Source organism: Ornithodoros turicata, chromosome 8, assembly GCF_037126465.1.
Source record: "Ornithodoros turicata isolate Travis chromosome 8, ASM3712646v1, whole genome shotgun sequence".
Taxonomy (NCBI): domain Eukaryota; kingdom Metazoa; phylum Arthropoda; class Arachnida; order Ixodida; family Argasidae; genus Ornithodoros; species Ornithodoros turicata.
In genome coordinates this window covers 15,859,616-15,883,950 of record NC_088208.1, presented here as the reverse complement: position 1 = coordinate 15,883,950, position 24,335 = coordinate 15,859,616, and the positions used below count along the sequence as shown (strand labels likewise).

Here is a 24,335-nt window from a genome sequence, read left to right as displayed (position 1 = left end):
TTTCCAAAGCGAAAACAGATACTATATATTGCTTGTCTCGCGAGCTTCTACAAATTCGAGAGTCCTGTTTGCCTGCGAGTCAAACTAAATAAGGTGAGGCGTTTAATTTCAATGCGATTGCGTATACCGATAACATCGGACTGAAGAACTGCTTGGCGTATTAACTCACTATAACGATGACGTCTGTGTTTCTTACTGCTTTTGATTTGAGGCATTTAGCTGGTTCAGCGAAAGTCGAACTCACGACGCGACCACCTTGCCATGTTTCTCTCTCTCCTCTGATAATGCTCCCTGCAACATCCCATCAGGGACCCTATATTCGGACAATTCTTCAAACGCCCGTTACGGTACATCCTGTGGATGTACAGTTACGGACGTCCATTCATGTGGCTCCCAGAGATGTCCATCTGATATCCATTTCAGGACATGGACGTTGGGATCTATTTCGAACGTCCACAGGGGATAGTGTTCTGTCTGGGATAGGACTGTGTTAGAGATTTCTGAGAAGACAAGTGACGCCAATGAAATGTCATTAATTATGAAAGTAACTGAAGTTGTTGGTAACATTTCTCTGAGGCTGGGGAGTTATATGGACAGAGGGAAAAACACAAACTAGCGTACACCAAAGCTTGATTGCATTTTGTTTCTTTGTTCTACTAGAGTAATGATTAATAAGCACGTAAAAGTAATGAATGATGAATGCATTATCTTACGAAACTGGAATGAGTTACGGTAATCCATTACAGAAGAAAATAGTGCTGCTAGTTGGGAAACATTCATCATGGAAAAGCGCGAAGAAAGATGAGAGGGAGGAGACGAACACCTCGGAATAACGAAGAAAGATTTCATTCAAATTTTCATTTCTTTCATCGTTAATTTCTTAGGCAAATTGAGGCTTTGTATGTATTTGTCCCTTCTATGTTGTTCCAGCCTCAGAACATTAGTTCTTTCACCTCGGAATACAGTATGAAGGGATTTGCCGCAGGAGGAGAGCCGAATAAAGTTCTGCTGACAATAGTGCCTATAGTGCCTTGTCCTGTGTTCATCTCTTCCGGTCCTGTCCTTTTCGGCGCTTTTCCATTACGTATAATGTCAGAGCTCTGTAGTATAATGCATGCAGTTACCGCACCCTCCCGTAACTTTCGTGAAGCAAGTCTCCACGTTTCCGTCGGTTCCGTGTCAGGAAGTCTCCGCTATGTCCCACTAGATGGCGCGAGCTACTCACTCGCTATTCGCATGGCGGAAAAATATATACCCTGAGCTCAGTTGCTAACCGTGGTCGCTGAGAAGGCTTGTTCGAGGAGTGTGTACTGTTCTCCTGTGGCAGCATAGCAATACCTTTCACTCGTAAAACTTGCGTTTACAGGATTTGACAGGTACAAATTTACTCCGCTGCAGCAACGCTGCAAGAACCGGACCAAGTGCTGTGGATACCTGCCGTTGCAGCGCAAAGGCGCAAATTCCACGGGTGTGCTTCTAAGAGCAGACGACGACTGTGTTGTGTTTGTGAGCAACGTCCCCACACGGGAGGCTTTTGTGAAACTTGTTTCTGTGTCTCGCCCTGTGAGTTCACCGAGTTCACCGCCTCTGTGATGTACAGTGTGACCGAGTGAGTGGATTATAACTGGTCAGCCCATCGGATTACTATGACATGTTGCTTCCTCGTTCCCACATGCGCTCTGAGACAAAGGCGCTCGGGAAACTTCCGAAGTAGGATGCAAGAGCACGGCAGCACGTGGGTACCGTCTGTCATTTCTCACTTTTGGCCGGTTCTCATTCCGTGTGACAGTTTTATTGAATGAAAACCTCTTCGGATCTGTTGGGAGGCGCTTCAAAGAGTGTGACCTTGAGAAGTTGGCCCTCCCCTGTATGGGATGGCGCCGAGGGAATTTTTCGGTGTTGCCGTATTGGGAGCTTCGGTTGTAACATTCCATTCCTATATTGGCGATCGCGTGCCAATGGGTTGTACAGATTTGGTGCGACTGAATGAGTCGTCGTCTATTTTTTATGCAGTCAAACTTTTCCTGAACTCGTCACGAGTGGACTCAGAAGTCGGGTAGTGCGGAGGAGTCAAACACCGGAAGCGGAGATTACAGTTTTTGTTTAGGAAGGAGCAGAAGTCCGTTGAGTAACTAACTGTTTGGCAATAAGCTATTATAGTTATTTGGACAGTCGCGAGGAATCCGAGGGAATCTACACGAAAAAAAGAGATGATGATGAAAAACTTATCCATATACTTCGTTGGATTCTTTGCTGTTGCTTTTTTTTTTTTTTTTTCGCATAATTGCGTCGATGCAAGCGGGCACCGGGGATTCGCCGGAGCGTGAATTCTTCGGCAGACGGGAATGCACCCTCTGCGGGCGGCTCGCGTGCTTGCTTGCCAGATGTCTGCCACTTTCGGTTGTGGGGCGAGCAGGTTCCCACAAATTTTCACAACTCGGAACAACGCAATGTCGGTCAGAACCTGTTTGCTTCCTACGCTCTGCAAAAGGTGGTTCTTGCGCCTTTGATGGGGGGAACAGCAGAGAAAGCAAAACAATGCCCGTGTCGACGGGACAACAGCCGTTTGCACTCCCTGTGAGTTTCTGCCGGGTCGCCAGATTTGGCTGCGTGCATCGATATTCAAGTGGAAGCTTCGAACGAGCACGCGCATTTTTGTCAGCTGAACGCGTTGCTTTTATTGAAAAAAAAAAAAAAGAAAAGGGAATTTGCCGTGTTGATCGCGTAGTGTGTCAACTGCATGGCACTGTATTGCACTTTTAAATAGACACACATACGGCATATATTTACAAGTATGAAAGTGCAAGGATTTGTTCAGGATATTGTTCTGGGCGGAGTGGTTTATCCCGCATCGCAATCATGAAGGAAGGGGGTGGGGGGGTTGCAAAACATTGGGGGTAATGGGGTCATTATTACAGTTACGATGTAACAGCTTTATGTATCATTCATTGGTGACATGCGTCTGCACATGCAGAAATGACAAAGGCTCCCGTGCAGGGGTGAACGGGGTGCACGGGATAGGAAGGCACGGGGGTGTCGGCTAACATTTAGGGTGGGTGTTGGGGGCGTGGGGGGGGGGGGTGCGGATAAATCGCTGCTTGGATGTGTGACACCCGCCCCTGCTCTCTTTTTGGGCTTTATTTTTTTGCCTCTTGCACACGTTTTTTTTTCCTTTTTTTTTATTGGTGAGGGGTGTTGTAGGACCGGCCACAGCGACGTTATAGTTTCATTGGGGGAAGGGTGATATTGAGGGGTCAGAGGTTGTGTGACAGCTACATGCAGAACCCGGCTACCGCTGTGTCTATTGAAGTTCTATACATATTCGATCTTGTTTTGTTATGGGGTGGTGGGTTGTAAAATCCGTGTGTGTGTGTGGGGGGGGGGGGTGGCAGTGCCCAGGGCATTCGAGAATGATAGTGAATTGATAAGAAAGCATTTATCTCCATGCACATATGTACACAGAGAGCCACGTGGGCACATTATTTGTTTATTTGAATATACACTGCAAGCCTCTATCGTTGCTCAGGTTGGAGAGGGTCGCGATAACAGAGAATAGCCCACCTGTAGCCCACCTGTTTCCTCGATCAAAATCCAATCTTGTCCGCGTATTTATCCAGTTGTAGTGTACGCGGGAATGCCATCTGGGGCCAGTCATTGGACAGTATACTGCATGGCTGTGCCCTATAGTAATTTCAAAACCCAGGCGGATAATTATGTAATGGAAGCCAAACTCGTACGTACACTATGTATACTGTATTTGTCTGCTTGTCTTCATTCCACATTCAGTGTCAATAACAAGGCACCCTTGCTTCCATTGGTCTTTTTCTTCACTCTCCATACATTCGTGGGAAGGGTAACAACTTATTTGACCGATCATATTACGTTTCAAAGAAAAAGAAGAAAGTTCACTGACGAACGCTGTGGTCTGCAAATCTTGTAACTCTTGTACAACGAGCCAGTATATCATATCTCTTATCATATAACGCTTCTGAAATGTATCTTAAACACTTTCGAAGTATTTACTGCTCTGCTCTAGTTACTTTATTTTACGAGTGTCAATATTGTATCTTAAGCACGTTCTCCCTTTGGTATTTAGTATCTCATTTAAAAAATGCTCTTATAGTACCTAGTACATCCATCTTCACATAATGTTCCACGTGCAATGGGGTAGGGTACTGCACCACTGCGGTGAAACACCCCCATCTCATCGATATCATTTATTGTTGTTGTTGTTGTAGTACATCCATGACCGAAGCGTATAGTTTTGTCTTAAACCGATCCCGTATGCTGCACATATACAGATATACATCATAAGTACGTGTTATACGCAAACACAGCACTTCGTATGAAGCAGCACTCACTGTTTCATGCTGTCTCGTGTGGGGCTTCTTCTTCTTTTTTTTTCTTCTTCTTCTTTTTGTGGTGGTGGTGGTGGGGAGACAATATACAGGGTATTCAAAATTAAGCTTTCACTAGCACTTTATAAATAGGCGAACAATAGAAAACTGGTGCTACTTTTTTCTGTTCCTCGAGTAAGAAACAGGTGCTACATAATTAGCAGCACCTGTTTCTTACACAAGTAGCGTAAAGTTATCATCCGGTTTCCTGTCATCGCTGTGTTTGCGTAGCGCTCGTGAAAGCTTAATTTTGAACACCCTGTACGTTTATTATATGAGAAAAGAAAAGGAGGGAAAGGTTAGCTTTCGCTACGGCGGTTTACCACTCCCAGCAAAAAAGACAAAAAGAAAGAAAAAGAGAGATAGAAAGAGAAAAAGCACGGAATTGGTCAGAGCTCACCGACTTCTTTCATGCTTACGAATGTAATAGCCTCTGAACAGTTCGCATACATTCCGCTCAGAAGGGACACATCGGTTCGGTATTCGAACAGTCGAAATCTTCAAACTATACCCTATAGACGGCGTGGACCACATTCCTTTCAAAGGTCAACCGTCTTGAGTTCAGTGAGCTCTTCGGCTGAATCTCCACGTTGTTTGCACATCTGGTAGGGCCATGTGCCGGGTCCACCGCGCGCGCCAAGCTGCGAGCAAGCTGGTGTATTCGCGCGCAAACAGAGCCGCGCGACGCTTCCTCGAGCCTCAGCAACACACACGACGGGAGGTCAGCGTGTTCGGTTTCGCAGGAAGGGCGTCGGCTTAACGTTTTAAGCCTCGCATCCTTGTGTGGCTAATCCGAGTCATTAAGCGCAAGTTATTAACGCTCGTGCGCTGTAAAAGCCTTTCATAGCGCGACGTCAAGTTTCCGCGAATCGGACACGGGACGCGTGTATTTATAAATTTATTAATTTTTTTGTCTTCATTGATTTGTTGATTTGTGAAAGAAAACAAAATGGAGATGTTAGTCCCGAGCCACTCTAGACTGACTACGCCAGGACGCGTTATTCAGAAAAGAAGAAAGGTAAACTAGGCGAATTTATGCACTTTGAAATGGAATAGATGAAAACATCACCGCAAAACTTGGCAACAAAGGCAACGTTGTAGGAGAGTTCACGTGTGAAAATCTCAATGCACAGAAAACAATGAGCGTCAGGGAGTGTCAAAGAGGTCCGTCGTCTTAATTGGTCTGCTTCGTGTTTGGTCATCTTTTGTCTTAATTGGTCAATTCGATAAAAGCGACATTGCACATGCTAACGCTGTATAAAGTGGTTCAAACGCTGTTCAGACTATTTTATTAACGTAATTATCTAAGCACACAAGTAACTGCTGAGATTACACTTTGCTTTTAACTAACACAATAACAACGTAGACGTTCTGCGTGCAAACTATCGTTACGAGAATATAAAACTGCTAAAAATATGTACAATCTATCATTCGCATACGTACACATATCAGGCAAGACTCGACTGAAAAATTGGTTGTGATGCAAATGCTTCAAATTGGTTGTGAAAATTGGTTGTGATTCAAATTGTTCAAATGCTTGCCAGTAGAGGAACCTCAATTGAATAATTGGCAGTTGAAGAAAAGGTGCAATCTTATTTTCAGCTGTACCTTTTCAGCTTTCTTTTTGTACTTTCTTCAGCTGTCATCATTCAGTTGAAGTATGCAAATGGGGGTTTGTGAGGCTCGCGTTATGTTTGTACTTGTATGTTTAGTTGTCTTCATCCACTACAACGTTGCCAGTAACCTGTATACGTACGTCAAATTGTGAAGAAGAAGAAGAAGTTTGCGATTCCAGGATAGCTTTCTTTTTTAATTCCGCGTCAGCGCCGCGAAGCAACTCTGTGGCTATGAGCGGCGTACAGACGTGGACAGATGGAGAGAGGATGGAAGGAAGGAGTGGGGGAGAGGGAGGCTAGTATGCGTCGTGGGTCGACTTCAGGGGGAACTGTGCCGACACTTCGTCTGGGAAGTCTACTGGAAACACCAGGGAAAACCTCTAGCAGCACAGCCGGTGCGAGGATCCGAACCGGCGTCGCCACCTCCCGGTCTCGACGTGGAAAACGATCATCCTAACCAGTATATAGCTTTCGAAGAGAATCAAAGGTAACGTTACCTTGGCACTGACACAAAAGGAACAGGGTTCATGAGCTGCCCCGTCCGTGTTTTATGAGCGAAAGAAACGGCAATTTACGCTTTCCGTCTCCCTGTCCTTCTCAAGAAGGCCGACAATGCGGAGCGGACTCTCGTTGGTTATCCTCAAGCGATTTGTCCAATCATCGCGGGGGATCGTTTGAGAAGACCAATCAGGGGCGTCTCCGCATTGTCGCGCTTCTTGAGGGGGAGAGGGAAAGCGTAAATTAGGGCTTCTTTCTCTAATAAATCACGAACAGCTCAACCGATGAAACCCGTTCCTTTTGTGCCGGTGTGAAGGTAACGGCATCTGTCACTTCGCGAGGACAACTGTTACACATTTTTCCACATCTTTTTATTTTTTTTTTAATTCGCAAAAATTAAGGGCTCCCGAACAATAAGCGTTTTGCAGTTTCCGTTTGTCATCGGCACCATAAGGTGGCTCGATGACTGAGAACCAAGTACAGTAGGGAGTTTTTACCTACGTCACGTTGTGACGTGGCAGTGACGTGGCATGCTCGTAAGCTCCTCCCAGTGGTGGTCACGTTTCATGCTAGCGGCATTGAAAGATGACAAATTGCGCTATATTTAAATGCGACAACCATAGTTTAGTGAACGAAGTGTCTACGAAGGGCGTAGAAAGGAGAAGAATACCATATGGTCACCACGATTACCGACACTCATTCGGCTGCGGCATCACAGCAGATGCTTTCCGCCAGTGAGGAGGGCAGATAACGATATCATTCGGGACGATGGCAGGCTAGGAGCGTGCTACGCGGTGAAGTTCATTTTTAAGAGTGTACTTAAAGTACATTTCAGTTTGTGTACTTTGTACTGTACTGTATGTACTTTTCTTCGGCACTTTCCATTCAAGTACTCAAGTACCCAATTGGTAATACAAACGCGAAACTTGGTCGCAAAATCGTTTCTATTCCGCTCATATTAATGAGTCAGCTGTAAACTATCCATGTTTTTTTTTAACTAGCACTTGGCAAAAATGGTTGTTTATTGCTTTCTAAAGATAACAGTCAAAATATAATTACCTCACATTATATCACTAGCAAGTGTTGAAACATCCAGCGATATTATCTAAATTTGTAATGTACTTGATGGGTACTTTGAAGTACTTTGCCAAGGACTTTGTACTTTACTTTAAGTACATTTGTAATATGGTACTTTGTACTTTACTTTAAGTACGTTTGTAATATGGTACTTTGTACTGTACTTAAAGTACAACAGGTGCTAGCTAGGTACTTGGTACATTACTTTAAGTACAATTTTGAGGTACTTCGCCCAACACTGTCGGTAGTACAGTGCGTGAATGATACAATGATCCTAGTCGTCTTATCTTGCCTTCCACTTATAAGCCAACCATAATCACGAGTGACATCGTTCTCTCCTCTAATCGCTTCATCGTCGTTACGGTCGTTACAAGCTAACGAGTGGCGGGAAATTCAAAAAGGCGGGCGGGAAATTTAAAAAGGTGGGCACGTGATAAAACACGCGCACGGCGCTCTTCGCACGATGCGTGAAGGCCGTGGTACACGTCACACGCAATGTGTCACGTGCCCACCTTTTTAAATTTCCCACCACTCGTTAGTTTGTAACGACCGTAACGACGATGAAGCGATTAAGCCCCCTGGTTTGTTGAAAATGGAAGGCGCACGCCTTTTTGTGACACTTATGCCGTTACGTTAATTGTCACAAAAACGCGTACGCCCAGCGCTTTCCAAAAAATCAAGAGTGATATAGAGGTATCAGTTTGTAGAATGGTTAGCCTTCAGCGTGCTATGTGGTGAAGCTTTGTTTGACGAGTGTGAGGCCTCCCAGACAACGTAAAAAAAGTAATGTAATAAAATGTAATAAATGTAATAAAAACAATGTAAGCAATGTAATAAATGTAATAAAAAGAATGTAAGCAATGTAATAAATGTAATAAAAACAATGTAAGCAATGTAATAAATGTAATAAAAACAATGTAAGCAATGTAATAAAATGTAATAAATGTAATAAAAACAATGTAAGCAATGTAATAAAAACCACACCTATCATCGTGTCACGCAATCTCTCTAACCGTCCAGCGTGTCCCTGTACTGCGCGATAGACAATTGATTCAACGATGACGACGCTCTCGGGCGGGTCTGTCCATTTAGCTTCATCGCTGTTCATTACGAAGAAAGTCCAATCATGAACCCGTTGCACCGTCACACTCTTATTTGCCAGGTGTTGTTTCTGGAGGACAGCTGGGCGGCGTACATTGCTTTTGAGAACAGCGCAGTTCGGTTTCTCGGTTGACATTTCCTTCGCGTAATATTCTGGTCGCTGTTCCGCCCGCAATGATTGTTTCAGGGAAACCTTCCATTTTCTCTGTCGGCATTTTTAATAAAGGGAAGAAAAATGGAGGTCATAAGCGTTAGACGCTGTTTGACAAATTTTCCCCTTTTTCATTCTTTTTCTTCTATTCTTTTTTTTATCTTTTTTATTTTTTTTTGGAATAGCAAGCCGACACCCTGTCTGGCTGACCTTTCCCTCGTTCCTCTTCTTTGTTTGTTTGTTTGTTATCATTAAACATACCCCCCCCCCCTTTTGAGGAGTAAACGGCTCGCGTGTAAAGTTCGATATCGCGGCTTTGTAGCCCCCCCGAAAGAAATGTTATTTTACACTTCAATACAGTGCACCATTACGAAGGCTCTACTGTTCACTCTTAAAAATGAAGGGGGGGGGGGGGGTAATGGCAGGATCGGCTTGCCGTTGTCGGCCACACAGAAGTGGGCGTCGTCACGACTAAAAAAAAAAAGGACGGGCAGATGGAGGATAGAGGATGAAGGGTGGAGATGCGTAGAGGGTGCATGAGTTCGTCGGGGAGAGCAAAGTATTCGATGGGTCGTTGAGCAAGACCTGCCTTCTGCAGAAAGAGAATAAGGTTTCTTGCTTTAGCGGAACGTTCGGCTGAAGAACCACCGGGGTATAGGGGATGTCCGCTAGCGTGCCCGAGGTGGAGCGAGGGAGATGTGCTTCGCGCGCAGGACGGTACGCTCGGCAGTCTCGCAGGATGTGTTCGATTGTTTCAGGTTGTTGACAGTGACCACAGCAGGCGTCACCCCTTAAAAATCAGTTTCAACACATAGCACGCTCCTATAGGCAACCATCATCCCGAGTGACATCGTTCTTTCTCCTGATTTGTTGAAAACGGGAGGCGGAGCCTATTTTGCACAATTATGCACTTGCATAATGAGTACAAAATAGGCTCCGCCTCCCGTTCTCAACAAATCAGGGGAAAGAACGATGTCACTCGGGATGATGGTTGGCTAGGAGCGTGCTGTGTGGTGAAACTAATTTTTAAGAGTGTTCATGGGCACTCAAAGTATGCACTGGAAATACTGGAAAATACTGTATACTGGTGCGAGCACACACCAACTAGTAGATGTAATTTCAACACCTCGCAGTCTCTTGTCGTAATACACGCAAGATGAGCTTTCTATTTCTACCATTCATCGAGATATATTCGTAGCGCCGTTTTGGTGTGCTACTTCATTATTCCTTTTCTCGAAATTCGTAGCATCGTACATTTCATGAATTCGTAACTTCATCCGTGATACACATATTCTGTAAAATTAGATTTCCTGTACACTCTAAGAAAAAAAGGAGTACTTTTACTCCTTTTGGGGACTAAATGCATTGCCACAAAAAATAGTCCCTTTCGGGAGTAAATGCACGGAAATAAATGAATGTCACAGAATGGAGACTGCATTTCACCCGCTGTTGTAAGAGTCCCAGGTACATAATTGGTGCGCATGCATGAAAATACTTTGAAGCAAACCGTCAACCGTGATATATCGCGTGATATAAAATCTTGCGCCATACATAGGGCACAATTTGCGAAGAAAGATGCGCTAACTGTTTCTTACTCGGTGTGGCTGGAAAATTGCTACGTTGGCTGAGTTATATAGCCTTATGCCCTTCAAATTGACCAAGGGCACATATTTACGTAGACTGTTACATTCAGGAGGCCATTCGCGAAGTTCAGTGACAATTTGCAGTCCTGGGGAGTAAATGTCGGGACTAAATGTCGGGTTAGGGGACTAAAATGGGGAGTAATTACAGACTAGGGGAGTAGAAGCTGCAATTACTCCCCGTTTTACTCCTTTTTTTCTTAGAGTGTAGGATCGAATTTGAGCGCTATCTTGGAGTGCTACTTCACTGGAATTCACTCTATGAAAAATGAGTTTTTTTGTGTGTGTGTGTGTCCTTTTTGGGACTAAATGCATTGCCACTGAAATTTGTTTTTTTTTAAATTCCGTGCTACCACCGCGAAGCAACTGCGGCTATGAGCAGACGTACAGATATGGGAAGATGGAGAGAAGACAGCAGGAAGGAGTGGGGTGACAGGGGGGTTAGTATGCGTCCTGGGCCCACTTCAGAGGGAACTGTGCCGACAGTCGTCTGGAAAGACTGCCGGAAAACCCAGGGAAAACCTCAGACGGCACAGCCGGTGGTAGGACGTATGTTTACGTTTCAGTATGTTTATGTGAAGCTCAGGGATTGTTTGCAGTGATGGGGAATGAATTTGAGGGCCAGGGGAGTAGAATGAGGAGTAATTGCAATCTGGGGGACACTGAACACATACTGGGACAACCAGGGGCTGATCTAGAGGGGGAGGGAGGGGGTCAGGATGTTCTGACCCCCTCCTCAATTACTGTCTTCACATAGTGTTTAAATGACCTAGATCATGTATCCACCATGCTGGCCAAGGCTGGACCGCCCCCTCTCAGAAAAATCCTGGATCCGCCCCTGGGGACAACTCATACAGGGACAACTCGTACCAGGACAACTCATACGAGGGCAACTTATACCAGGATAACTCATATCGGGACAACTCGTACTAGGACAACTCTCACACCAAGCGGACTCATACCACACTCCACTTTTTTTTTTTTTTTTTTGCGGGAAGGGGGGTTGTTTTTTTTTGGGACTATGTTTACAAACTTAAAGCTGAAGTCACGCCGGGAAGGCCCATATCAGGGAAAAATGTCCCAGAATTTCACTTATACTGAAGGAAATGTAGGAATTACACGAATGACATTTACCGCTTATTAGTTGTATAGGCATGCACTGGAGTACACTCTTAAAAATGAACTTCACCGCATAGCACGATCCTAGCCAACCATCATCTCAAATGATATCGTTATCTGCCCTGCTTTGTTGAAAACGGGAGGCGTACGCCTTTTTTGTGACACTTATGCTGTTCATAATTGTCACAGAAAAGGCGTACGCCTCCCGTTTTCAGCAAATCAGGGAAGATAACGATATCATTCGAGATTATGGTTGGCTAGGAGCGTGCTATGCGGTGAAGTTCATTTTTAAGAGTGTAGAGCCCCCCCTCCCCCCAATTTACTCTTTCCTTTCTGTCTTCCAGCGTACACGAAATTCGTAGCGCACTCGATTTGTAAGGTCGAGTCAACTGTGCCACTACTTGTAAAAGGAAAAGGTAGAACGATATAAATTTTGAGAAAAATTGTCACCGCGGGAGAGAGGAAGGAAGATTGATTGTAGGAGAGGCAACCGTCCACAGGTGGGATCACACATGAGCTGATCCACACGAAGAGTGCTGCAGAGAGGAATGGACGGATCGCGGCAGTTTTGCCCTTGATGACGGTCCACGACGCATACTAACCCCTCCTACTAATCCTTGCTGTCCATCTGTCCATGTGTGTACGCATCTCATTATATATTGTATATGTGTATATATATATATATATATACCGGGTGTTTCAGTTAAATCCCCGGGCTAAATAATTCGCGAACGGGTGCACCAATCCACGAACTTTCTTTTTTACAAGTATCTGTCCGATACCACCTACAAGCTACACACCGTGTGAATGAGTGGGAGGCGCTCATTATGAAAATAAAAATGAGTTTCGTAAAGAAGCGTAACTTCTGAAGCATGGCGCTGTCGGCATTAAAATGGGTACTACCCCTTTTGAGATCTTCAATGGACACCTTTTAGAGAAAAATCCGCCACCGAAGCGGGTCATTTGTTGCAGTAATTGATTGGTTTCGGTTTACGTATTTTTGTCGCGGCTGGTCGCGGCGCAGCGCAAAAGGACGCTCTTTCACTCCCTTATCTATCAATAAATTACGTCCTCACATTAATGAATTACACCAATGAATTACACCAATGAAATACGCCCTTTTGCGCTTCGCCGCGACCAGCCGCGACAAAAATACGTAAACCGAAACCAATTAATTACTGCAACAAATGACCCGCTTCGGTGGCAGATTTTTCTCTAAAAAATGTCCACTGAAGGTCCCAAAAGGGGTAGTACCCATTTTAGTGCCGACAGCGCCCTGCTTTAGAAGATACGCTTTTTGACGAAACTCATTTGCATTTTTATTTTAATAATGAGCGCCTCCCACTCATTCACACGGTGTGCAGCTTGTAGGTGGTATCGGACAGATACATGTAAAAAAGAAAGTTCGTGGATTGGTGCACCCGTTCGCGAATTATTTAGCCCGGGGATTTAACTGAAACACCCGGTATAAGAGGGTTGGATATAATGACCAGTTTATCCGCAGACAAAGTTGGCCCCTTTTAATCGAAATGTGTTCATCCTCGCGCGCAGTGAATGCAACGACTGTAGCTGTTGGAGGTGCAAAAATATCGGGACATTGAATATCGATAAATATTGGTATCTGAAACAGAACAACGATAAAAGTCTAGTAGAAATGTACTTTCAGTCGATGACCGCGGGGAAAATACCAACATTTTATCGACATATATCAATACCTTGTCGACATGTATCGATATGATGAAACTTGAGGCTTGGACTTGAACTTGGGGCTTTGTATGTATTTGTCCTTTCTATGTTGTACCAGCCTCAGAACATCATTTCTCTCGTGTTCGATGTATCGATATCCACAGGACATATGTCGATATTTTGTCGATACACTCAACTATTGACTTCACCGCATAGCACGCTCCTTGCCAACCATCATCTCGAATGATATCGTTCTCTGCCCTGATTTGTTGAAAGCGGGAGGCGTACGCCTTTTTTGTGACACTTATGCTGTTCATAATTGTCACAAAAAAGGCGTACGCCTCCCGTTTTCAACAAATCAGGGCAGATAACGATATCCTTCGAGATGATGGTTGGCTAGGGGCGTGCTGTGCGGTGGAGTTCATTTTTAAGAGTGTACAGCTTAATTTCTAGTCCGGTCGGGTAATGCAGGAATAACAAGGGCGTTGCCCAACGTGCACCAAAAGGAGAGGAAGTATCGACAGAAAAAGCGTCCATGACGTCATGGAGCTGATGTCCGACGCTTCCTGAGCGAGACAGGGCGTTTCTTGCTTTCATCCCGGTAATGGCCGTTTGATGCGCTTTAACTAGCCCCTAAACGGGCCTGCTAATGCATAAATTGGCGTGTCATCGTGTTTTGACCCCGTCGGGTACCTGCGAACACGCTTAGCGTGAGTCTTGACAGTGATTCAGCGAAACGGCGGACGAGGAGGCGTCTTCGCGTGTTTTGTTTTTCATAACGCCATCAGTATAGCGATAAATAGTGCTGCTCCTCCTCACCTTCGTACACTTCCCTTTCCCCGTTAGGACTTTGTCAGCGTAGGTGTGGGCGACGTTTGAGGAAGTGGAAAATAAAAGCTATACGGCCGGGGAGGATAAAATAAATGACATACAGACGACAATCGCGAGGAACACAACGAGAACGACTTCAAGGATAAACAACGTGAAGAAAGTGCTAGGGCAAAGTTAACGGTACCTTCCTCTACTCTCTAAAAACAGAGTTTCACCGCATTGCACGCTGTGCGCCAACCATTGCCGCGAATGATACACTCTTAAAAATGATGGTGGTGGTGGTGGTGGTGATAGGGCTTGCCGTTGTCGGCCTCACGTATGTGGGCAACGTCACGACTCACGCCCTGGGGGAAATGTGCGTCCTGGGCCGACTTCTAAGGGAACTGTGCCGACATATGTCTGAAAGCGTCTGAGGAAAACCCAGGAAACCCTCTTAAAAATGAACTTCACCGCATAGCACGCTCCTAGCCAACCATCATCTCGAATGATATTGTTATCTGCCCTGATTTGTTGAAAACGGGAGGCGTACGCCTTTTTTGTGACACTTATGCTGTTCATAATTGTCACAAAAAAAGGCGTACGCCCCCCGTTTTCAACAAATCAGGGAAGATAACGATATCATTCCAGATTATGGTTGGCAAGGAGCGTGCTATGCGGTGAAGTTCATTTTTAAGAATGCAGTTCTCGGCATGGCCAGCACGTTAATCACTGACCCGGGTTCGAATCCCGGTGCCTTTCTGTGCACTGAGCCACGGGAGCTGGTGCCTCCGGCTCCCGTGGCTCAGTGGTTAGCAGCTCAGTGGTAGCTCAGGGGTTAGTGGTTGACATCAACTGAACTATATACCTGAACAACATGAACTATATACCTTGCACACTCCAGGACTGGCACGTTGTCGAACATCTTATGCCTCGTAAACAACGAGAATTAGCATAGGCAGGCAAACAAATATGGACGACCCCGGAGGTTCTTATGCTGAACGATCTACAAAAACTCGCAGCCTCGTGCGTTTTCCGACAGGAATAAATCCCCATTTATTTTCTTCTGTTCGTCATAATCATCATCATCTCACAGGAAACGATCCTTCCGCATATTCAACAACAACTTTATTTTAAGATAGTGAATGGGAAGTTTCATCGCCAGATGCGACAGTCTATACCTCATTGCTGGTGGTGATGTCGGGAATGAAATAATGAGCCTCTCTTCACGATAGGCCTCTATACCCGAGAAACGTCATCATGACGTTGGCAGACAGTCTGAAACCGAAACAAACCGGGAGAGGAGGGCTGGGTTCCACTGAATGGGCACTTGTTCGCTGCCTCCTATAGAAAGAAAAGTAGGACCCAAGGTCGCGTCCCTTTCAGAGACCATCGTAATCCCCTCAAGACCGCGGCTTTCGGGCGCGACCTTGTTCGCCCGGCTAGGGTTGCCACCTTTCGTAGTGAAAAATACCGGCTGAGGGAGAGGAGGTGGTATAGAGGGAAAGGGGAAATGCTCGCGGGAAAGGGAAAGTGGGTAAGGGGTGGATGAGGACACACAGAAACAGAGACAGGGTGTCTACCAACCTCGAAAACCTGGAAAACAGGGAATAGTCAGGGAATTTTGATGTGACTGGAAAAGTCAGGGAATTGTCAGAAAATTTGGCTAAAAAGCAGCTGAAGTCAGGGAAAATCGCAGACAAGTGTCGCGATGATGCGCGGCGAATCGCGAGTTCCGACCGGTGGTTGAGAAGCGATGCCGCAGCAACGTTACTGCGAGTAGCAGTTCACCAGTATGACAAGCTCTGACGCAGAAAAGTAGGGTAGCCTCACTAATACTTAATAAATGGTCTGTTTTATGTTGGATCTGGTATCAAAACGTACGAGCAGGCACCAAGTTCCCTTTTGTTTTTGTCAGGGAATTCGCTTGAAATAGTCAGTGAAAACCTGGAAAAGTCAGGGAATTTGAAGGCTGCAGTTTGGTAGACACCCTGAGAGAGATAATACGAGGAAACATAATTTCCTGTGTATGGCTGGACCATTGATATTAGAAATTGCTATAAACAGGCATGAACGGTACACTGGATGGTATTGGAGCAACCGGATTGTTATTTACTCTGAAAAACGCATCGATGCACACAAACCCTCCTTTGCAGGAGGAGATCTCATGATGGTTGTATACGGCCTAAGTTGCATCTGGCTCGACACAACCACCAATAGCTTTGCACAACCACTGATCTTGTCCCCTCCAACACAAGACTTGATGAATAACAATGATGATGATAATAATAATAATAATGAATAAATAAGAAAACGACTGGTGGCTGCAGAGTTGGGACTTTGCCCCAGATTTATTCAAACTGTAGTGGAATGTTGAAGCGAAAACCTCGCAAAAGGCCCTGTGAAAGGTCTTGAGCCACAAATACCGGCAAAAGGCTGCCGGTATCACCTTCCTACCGACAACCGGCAGAGCTAGCAAATAACCGGCCTTGCCGGTATAATACCGGCCTGGTGGCAACCCTATTCGCCCCTATAGCTTTGAGCGTAGTTCAACTCTATACCAAATTGATGGCGCTGTCGAACACTATGACGTCATTTGTTTACAAGCATGGAGAGGTCAATAAGGATCGAAGTGCGATTGTGCGCAGAAATGTGGAAAGAGCCGCATTCCCCCGTGCACGGTGCACATCAGACCTCATTCATCCTGCGTACTTGCTTCACCTTCACCCCTTCACCCTTCGTCCCTTTCTGGTTGTATAGTCGTGACAAAGCCCACTTGCGTGTGGCGAACAACACGGCGAGCCAATTTCGACATCCTCCCCCATCCCCCCTCACACATTCTGTGACTCTCTTCCTAAGGAGCCTAATGGAGTAGCCTGCCCAATGTAGCGTTAGACCATTTGGAACAACCTCTCTTTATTTTTCTTTGCTCGTCGACCACGCTTCGTCGCCGTTACTTCGGATCATCGACCAACTGCTTATGCATAGAAGGTCGAGTGCATGCGGACTAATGCAGTTGTACGTGGCACATGCGGTGCCGAAAACAAATCGAAATGCGTGAATACTGGACGAGTGTTGCATGATGAAAAAGTAACTGTTCTGAGGCTCGTTCTGCTCGAGCGGTCACGCCACCTACATAACGAGGACTCGATGGTTTCAAGGGCGACGATTTATTTCGATGGCGGTGACTGGAGTGTTGCGAAGGGCGATATAGTTTGTACCATTCCTCGGCTGGTAGTTCGGAGTGCGATGTTGCAGCAGACAAGCTGTTTATGTCGACGGCGTAATATAGCGAACGCTTTGTAGTTTTGAATTTGCTAGCTAAATAGGTCTCTACCCGAGAAACGTCATCATGACGTTGATAGACAGACTGAAACCGAAACAAATCGGAAGGGGAGAGCTGGGTTCCACGAATGGGCACTTGTTCGCTGCCTCCTATTGAAAGTAAAGTAGGACCAAAGGTCGCGTCCCTGTCAGGGACCATCGTAATCCCCCCAAGACCGTGTGGCTTTCGGGCGCGACCATGTTCGCACCCTAGCTTCGAGCGTATCATCCGCATCCGTATCGGAATGCGGATACACGCAATCCGCGCTGGCCTTACATATGATCGCCGGTCCCCTCGAACACCCTTCACGCGTCGTCCTCTCCTCAGGTTACTGAGGTGGCGCTGCTGTCCGTCCACCGAGACTACACTTATAGAGCTACGTGTACAAAAAAGAAGAAGAAGAAGAAGAAAAAAAAGAATAATCACAACAATCAATCACTCCCCCGAAACGACCGATGTAGCTCCCCGTTGTTCCAAGAGATTGTAACCGGTGAGTTATGGATGGGTATATGAATGCGAACCACCCTGCAATTAGCCGCAAGCTAAATGCGCGGCACAAATTATACTGCCTTTACGGAATGTGAATGCGGTCGCTGTATGAGAGAACAGATTTTTTTTTTGCCCAACCCGGTCAGATGGAAAGAATTGGTTTCGTTCGTGCTTTTGTCTTGCAGGTGTATCTTTAAAGGTACTATAAAGCAGTCGAGGTGCAACCCTATGTTTTGTGTGCCCCGAATTGTGTACGTCCTCAGGAGTAAAATGCCGCAAAATTTTCTCACATAGACGTTATAGCTCCCGAAAAAATGCAAATTTAAATCTACTGGCAACACTGTGGCGGAGCAGCAGACCGACGAAATTTCAACTCCGCCAAGTACGGCGGCAAAAATGTCTCATGCCAATGAAAAAATGGCTAGGAAGCAAGCGAGCTGGTGAAGATGATGCAGAATGTAAAAAACCCCGAGACTAGGGAACACGAAGGGACAGACACAAACACGAAGTCTCAAACACAGCTGAAAATTTTACTTCACAAAACAGAAATATATACAAGCAGAAGGGAAATGACCTTCTATTTTGTTCTCAACTTGGTGTTCCTTTCCCTTCTGCTTGTATATATTTCTGTTTTGTGAAGTAAAATTTTCAGCTGTGTTTGAGACTTCGTGTTTGTGTCTGTCCCTTCGTGTTCCCTAGTCTCGGGGTTTTTTACATTATGCATGTCTCATGCGTACGACTCTGGGCCAAACAGCGACGTACGATAGCAGCGCCACGGTGTTGAAACGAGGCCGAGGTATAGATGTTTAACTACTGAGTGCAAGATTCGGCTTTTGTTTATTTTCTTTCACACAAATTACATTTTCTCAAAAGGTAGTATTTCAAAATCCTAACAGGAAAGCCATCTGTTTATCGGTCTCCTTGTTTACAGGGTTGCTTGACAGCTTGAGGACTTCGTCCCACCAGGCGTCGCCCCGACATTCTTGACTGCGTTTCTATTTACCAATTAAAAATACTTGGAGTAAACTCCTGCGCATATTACTTGTTGTGCTGAACTTTTGAGTCTAGCACTCTCACGTCATGCTGATTGCATAGGTTCGACCTCGACTGCTTTATAGTACCTTTAATTCCTTGTTTGGAGGATGCATAACGCTTTGCATCAGTATCTCCCGATACATGCTTGCCGGGTCCCTATAGACCACGGGTGGCGAACTCATATCCGCGGGCCGCATTGAGCCATGGGGGAACTACGCGGGCCGCATACGACTGCTTTGGGGTATAGCCTGCTTCTGATATAGATGCTCGAATTCACTCGGGAGATCACCAAGCCTGCCGGTCTGAACAAGAGATAAACTGATGTTCTGAGGCTGGAACAACATAGAAGGGACAGATACAAACAAAGCCTCAAATTGCCTAAGAAATCAACGATGAAAGATGAAAGTAACTGAAAAGGTTAGCCAGCTGTTAGACCGGCAATCCAGAAGATGTGGGTTCGATCCCTACAGCTGGCTAACCTTTTCAGTGACTTTCATCTTTCTACCTGTCTGTTTCTACTAGCTTTGAAGGCACCGATATTACAAATCGGCCATGCAGGGTTTGCTCAGAAATTTGGTAGGAATGTACTAGTAATACCAATCGAGTTAAAATATGACTCAGAGACAGGTTTAGGGAGTCATCGGCGAAGACGTCGAAAGCAACACAGAGGCAGACAGGAAATGTCGAAACTTTCAGCTTTTGATCATATGATTAGAGGTTCATTATGATTAAGCGTTGAAAGTCGGACGTTGCTTGACTGCCCTTCTGTTACTTTTGCCGTATTCGCTGTTGCCATGTGCCAACTGGCCCCTGTATGCTTATTAGTTGCAGAGTCATCTGCTGCTGTTACAGGTCAGTATATAGCAACAGTTTTGTATCACTAATTAACGTAAGAGAAACTGCACGAGGACGGAGCCAATCATAATGCCAGGACCGCTCATGAACCTTGGGACGAATATTTCTCTTCTTCTTTCCTTTTTTTTTTTTTTTTGCTGAGGGTCACGCGGCCCGCATGGCAACAGCAGGCGGGCCGCGCTTCAGCACCGCTGCTAGACTCTTAGAACAGAGCATCATATATAACACACTGAAGGCCATAACCGTTGCACGGAATGATACCGCCATCACTTGCGTACGCCTTTTTGTGACGATTAACATAACTGCATGCATAAATGTCACAAAAAGTGCGTGTACACCTCCCGTTTAAGAAAAAAAGAAAATCACGGAAGAGAACCATGTGATTCAGGAGTGCGTTATGCACAGATGATGGTGATGGCGAAAGTGCTCGTCGTCGTCGGCCCTTACAGACGTGGGCAACGTCACGACTGACGCCCTGGGGGAATGTGCGTCCTGGGCCGACTTCTAAGGGAACTGTGCCGAAGTATGTCTGAAAGCGTCTGAGGAAATTCCCCCCAGGAAAGGCCCCAAACAGCACAGGCGGGATTCGTACCCGTGTGCCTCCCAGCCAAAAAAAAAAAAGGAAACCAAAACAAAACAAAAACAGAGGTGGTGGTGGTGATGATGATGGTGCAAGGACTTGCCACAGAACTTCACCACGTAGCACGCTCTTAGCCAATCACCTACCCGAATGACATCGTTCTGCCCCATGATTGGTTAAAAACGTGAGGAACGTGCCATTTGTGGAACACTTATGCTGTTCCAAAAAAGGCGTACGCCCCGCTCTTCCCACAAATCGGGAGTGATAAAGGTGTTCTGTGCAATGGTTGGCCTTTACTGTGCTATGTGGTGAAGTTCTGTTTTTAGAGTGCAGTGAAGTCCTGTTGCACAGTTCCTTGTGAAGCCGGCCCAGGGCGCACGACCCCCCCCCCCCCCTGTGATGGTCGTGATGCTGCCCGCCTAAGCGTGGCCGGCTACGGCAAACAATTCCATCATCACCATCCAGCCACCACCTTTTTCTAAACAGTTCAGTTCAAATGAACTGGGTTCGAATCCGGGCGTCAGCTGTGCTATCTGGGTGTTCTCCCTGGGTTGTCGACCCAGTTCCCTGTGAAGTCGGCCCAGGACGCACAGTTCCATCACCACCGCCTGTTTTAAGAGTGACGGGACAGTCGCTTCGTAAATTCTCCTAAATTGTTTTTATGATACTGTAACATCCATACTGGTGTAGCCAGGGGGGGTTCTCGGTGTTCAAACCACCACCCCGAAATGGTACATTTGGTAGTGCATTTGGGAGAGGGCAACGAGGGGGAAATCCTCCTCTCCCTTGTGAAGTCCCCATAGAACCCCTTCCGAAATATTTATTTATTTATTCTTGTACCTCAAGGGCCCAGGGGCATTACATGAGGGGTGGACAAAAACGTGGTGAGTTCAGTAAGTGGTACAAAATCAATCTACAACAACACTCGCGAGCTACATTTATAGCACAAACTTAAAAATTATACAATGTTAAGGTTACACATACTGTTATATAACATGTTTGAAAGCAAGGGGAGGAAAGAGAGACTGAAAAGAGAAACTTTCCAAAAAGATATTCACTGAAAATATGTACATAGTTTGTCCCGGAAAGCACTCGGATTAACAATGTCTACAATACGCTGTGGAAGACAATTCCAATCTGGTATTGGAGATGGAACAAAAGAATGAAGAAAATTATTTGTGCGGCAAGGAACTTGTTTTTTTTTTTTTTTTTTGAGTGGTCGATGCGGTTAGAAACGTAGTCTGGGTTAAGAAACAACCCGTGAGAAAGTGTGGGATGATGGTACATCTAGGTGGTGATGTGCTCATTTATTCTGTTTCCATTCCGTTGCAAAGCGTCGAGTTTTGTGTAATATCCCTTTCTTTCTCCTTTCTTTCCCTTTCTTAATAACGCGTCCTGGAGTAGCCAGTCCCGAGTGACTCGAGACTAAAATCTCCATTTGTTTCTTTAAAAAATCAATCAATCAATGTGTACTATGTTTCCGGCTACGCCGCTGGTAACACTTTCTTGGATCAAGTTTAACTGTTTTGCTAACTATTGTTACTCACTGAATAACGTTTAAATCTTTGCGATGACTTTTCGCTTTGAAAACGGGGGTAAACAATAAAAAGTTACGGGAAAACCGCGCGCCCCTCATGAAAAACGCTTTCTGTTAGGATTAAGTAAGATCCATGTATACGTTCCGCATATTTTCGCTGCCAAAACTACTGCAGCGCAACGCGTTTCAAAGTTGCAGGCTCTCTGCCGATGAGACACCGGCAAATCGATTCTCTGCCTGGCGCCTCGAGCGGTGTGAGTCAATCGTTGCGCTGAACAGGAAGTTTATCTAGTACCTATAGTCTAGTGGACTATTTACGCATTGTCGTTGGTGAGTGTTCGGAGAGGATGCCAGCTGTTGCGTCACATTGCAAAAGCGCCGTGCCCGAGTATTTCGAATAATTCCAGGTAATCATAAATCTTGGGGTCGCAGGTTTTCGAGAAATTGGGAAAATATTGATGCGCTATTTTGGGTAGAGAATTGGAAAATATGCATCACGTGACCTCAGTGAAAAAATAAAAATAAAAGATAATAATTAATAATAATTGGGGGTTTACGTCGCGAGACAACTGAGGTCATGAGTGACGCCACAGCGGTCGGTCTGTGGATTGCTTTTGCCCACCTTCTTTAACGTGCGATGAAAGCTCATCACACGGCACCCCGTATTTAACGTCCCTCGCGGAAGACGGCGTGTCTAAGCAACTTGTACCCTGCCACCAAGTTTCTGGCGTCCTCGGCCGGGTTCGAACCCACGATCTCGGGATCAGAAGGCGAACACGCTACCGACTGAGCCACCGAGGCCGGTAAAAAAAAAAGAGAGCGAGAGAGAAAGTAGACAGCTCGCGTAGGTGTCGCTACGGATCGGCGAGGGAGTCGTATAGGGAGCACGGTTTCGTACGAACGACCTACTCGCGCTGAGTCGTTTCGTTGTATCCCGCGGGCACGACCGATTCACATCGCGAAGCAAGATGGCGGGTGTTTGCAGTAGCGGAGTTGCAGTGAAACTGCCAGGTGTTTACTGTTGTGAGATGTTTGCTGCCAGACTGCCAGATGTCCGTGTCGTCGTTCTTCTGTCCGCCCCTTTTTGCTGTCTACACACCATGCTGTCATTGGGAACTTTCTATTTTGGTTCCTATTGTTTCGTTCATACCCTGTCTGCTTTTGGTTACGATCACTTTTTTTTGTCGATCTTTTGTTCGCAATGTGGACTCTGGAGTCCAGCAACTCAACAAAGCATTCGGTAGAGCATTTCACACGCATCAGCGTCCATGCAGTTGTGGCGCCAGAACATGTGCTCCGTGTGGGAAAGTTCGTTGTACGTATATGCAAGGCGCATTAAAGCTATGCAAAGTGCTCATCTCTGTGTCGTCTCCCTTTTCGTCTAACCATCGAGACAGGCTCGCACGTGGGTGATTAACTCTTTCTAAAGCGAAGCTGCTTTCTACCTCAACCTGATTCATCAACGTGAGATCTATAATCTCCCAACTATGCCGTTGTCTGCTTGACAGCACGTTGACAAAACTAGAGTCACTAGATAGGGGTACAGAGTATAGCACTCGTTTTCTGCGCAGGAGCCGCCGTTCGGTGTCCGCGATTGGGCCAATCGTGTCACGTGGTTGTTCTCCACCCGCTGTCTCCACCAGAGGAGGGGGATGGGCGTCCCGTTGCTAGGCGACGCAATCGCGCCTGACTCAAGATGGCGAGCTCGCTCGCCGCCGTGGCTCAGTGTCGCTACTCTGCCCCCTATTGGGTGACTCTAGTCTCAACTACACTCTTAAAAATGAACTTCACCACATAGCACGCTCCTAGCCAACCATCATCCCGAATGACAACGTTCTCGCCCCTGATTTGTTGAAAACGGGAGGAGGAGCCTATTTTGTGCCGTGCATAATGGCACAAAATAGGCTCCCCCTCCCGTTTTCAGCAAATCAGGGACGAGAACGTTGTCATTCGGGATGATGGTTGGCTAGGAGCGTGCTATGTGGTGAAGTTCATTTTTAAGAGTATACGGCCTTCCTCAAAGGGAAAGCCTGACAAAGCAAGCCCATCGTGACAGTATATAAACAACTGCCCAGTAAGTGTTCTGGACGGCACATTTGGCTACATGACGCCAATTGTTTATTGCTCAAAAATGACGACAGAGAAAAAAAAAAAAAAAAAACGACAACAGGCGCTCATAAAAACCTAAGTTGTCAGATTTTATCTGTCTCTTCGTGTTTATGGAAATTTTCCTCCGTAGGAAAGTCAGTTTTCACGTGCGTGTATATATTCATGGATCGCAAAGAAATAGCGTAATCGACATGTATGGAGTCAGACTAAAGCGACGGAACGCATGACCGTTGCATTTCAATCGGAAGTCAATAGATAATCTTTTGATATTCCTCATTAGAAATACAATTAGGAAAATCATATGAAATTCTTT

At 45.8% G+C, this 24,335-nt stretch overlaps 1 protein-coding gene across 1 annotated transcript in view; it reads left to right on the top strand.

Moving 5' to 3' along the window:
• The first annotated feature begins 1,270 nt into the window (after nucleotides 1-1,270).
• LOC135366528 (Ca(2+)/calmodulin-responsive adenylate cyclase-like) overlaps nucleotides 1,271-24,335 on the top strand; it is a 329,908-nt gene continuing 306,843 nt past the window's right edge. Inside the window, exon 1 of the mRNA XM_064599250.1 lies at nucleotides 1,271-1,735. The gene's annotated coding sequence lies outside the window, so the exon portion shown is untranslated. The remainder of the gene's footprint in view (nucleotides 1,736-24,335) is intronic.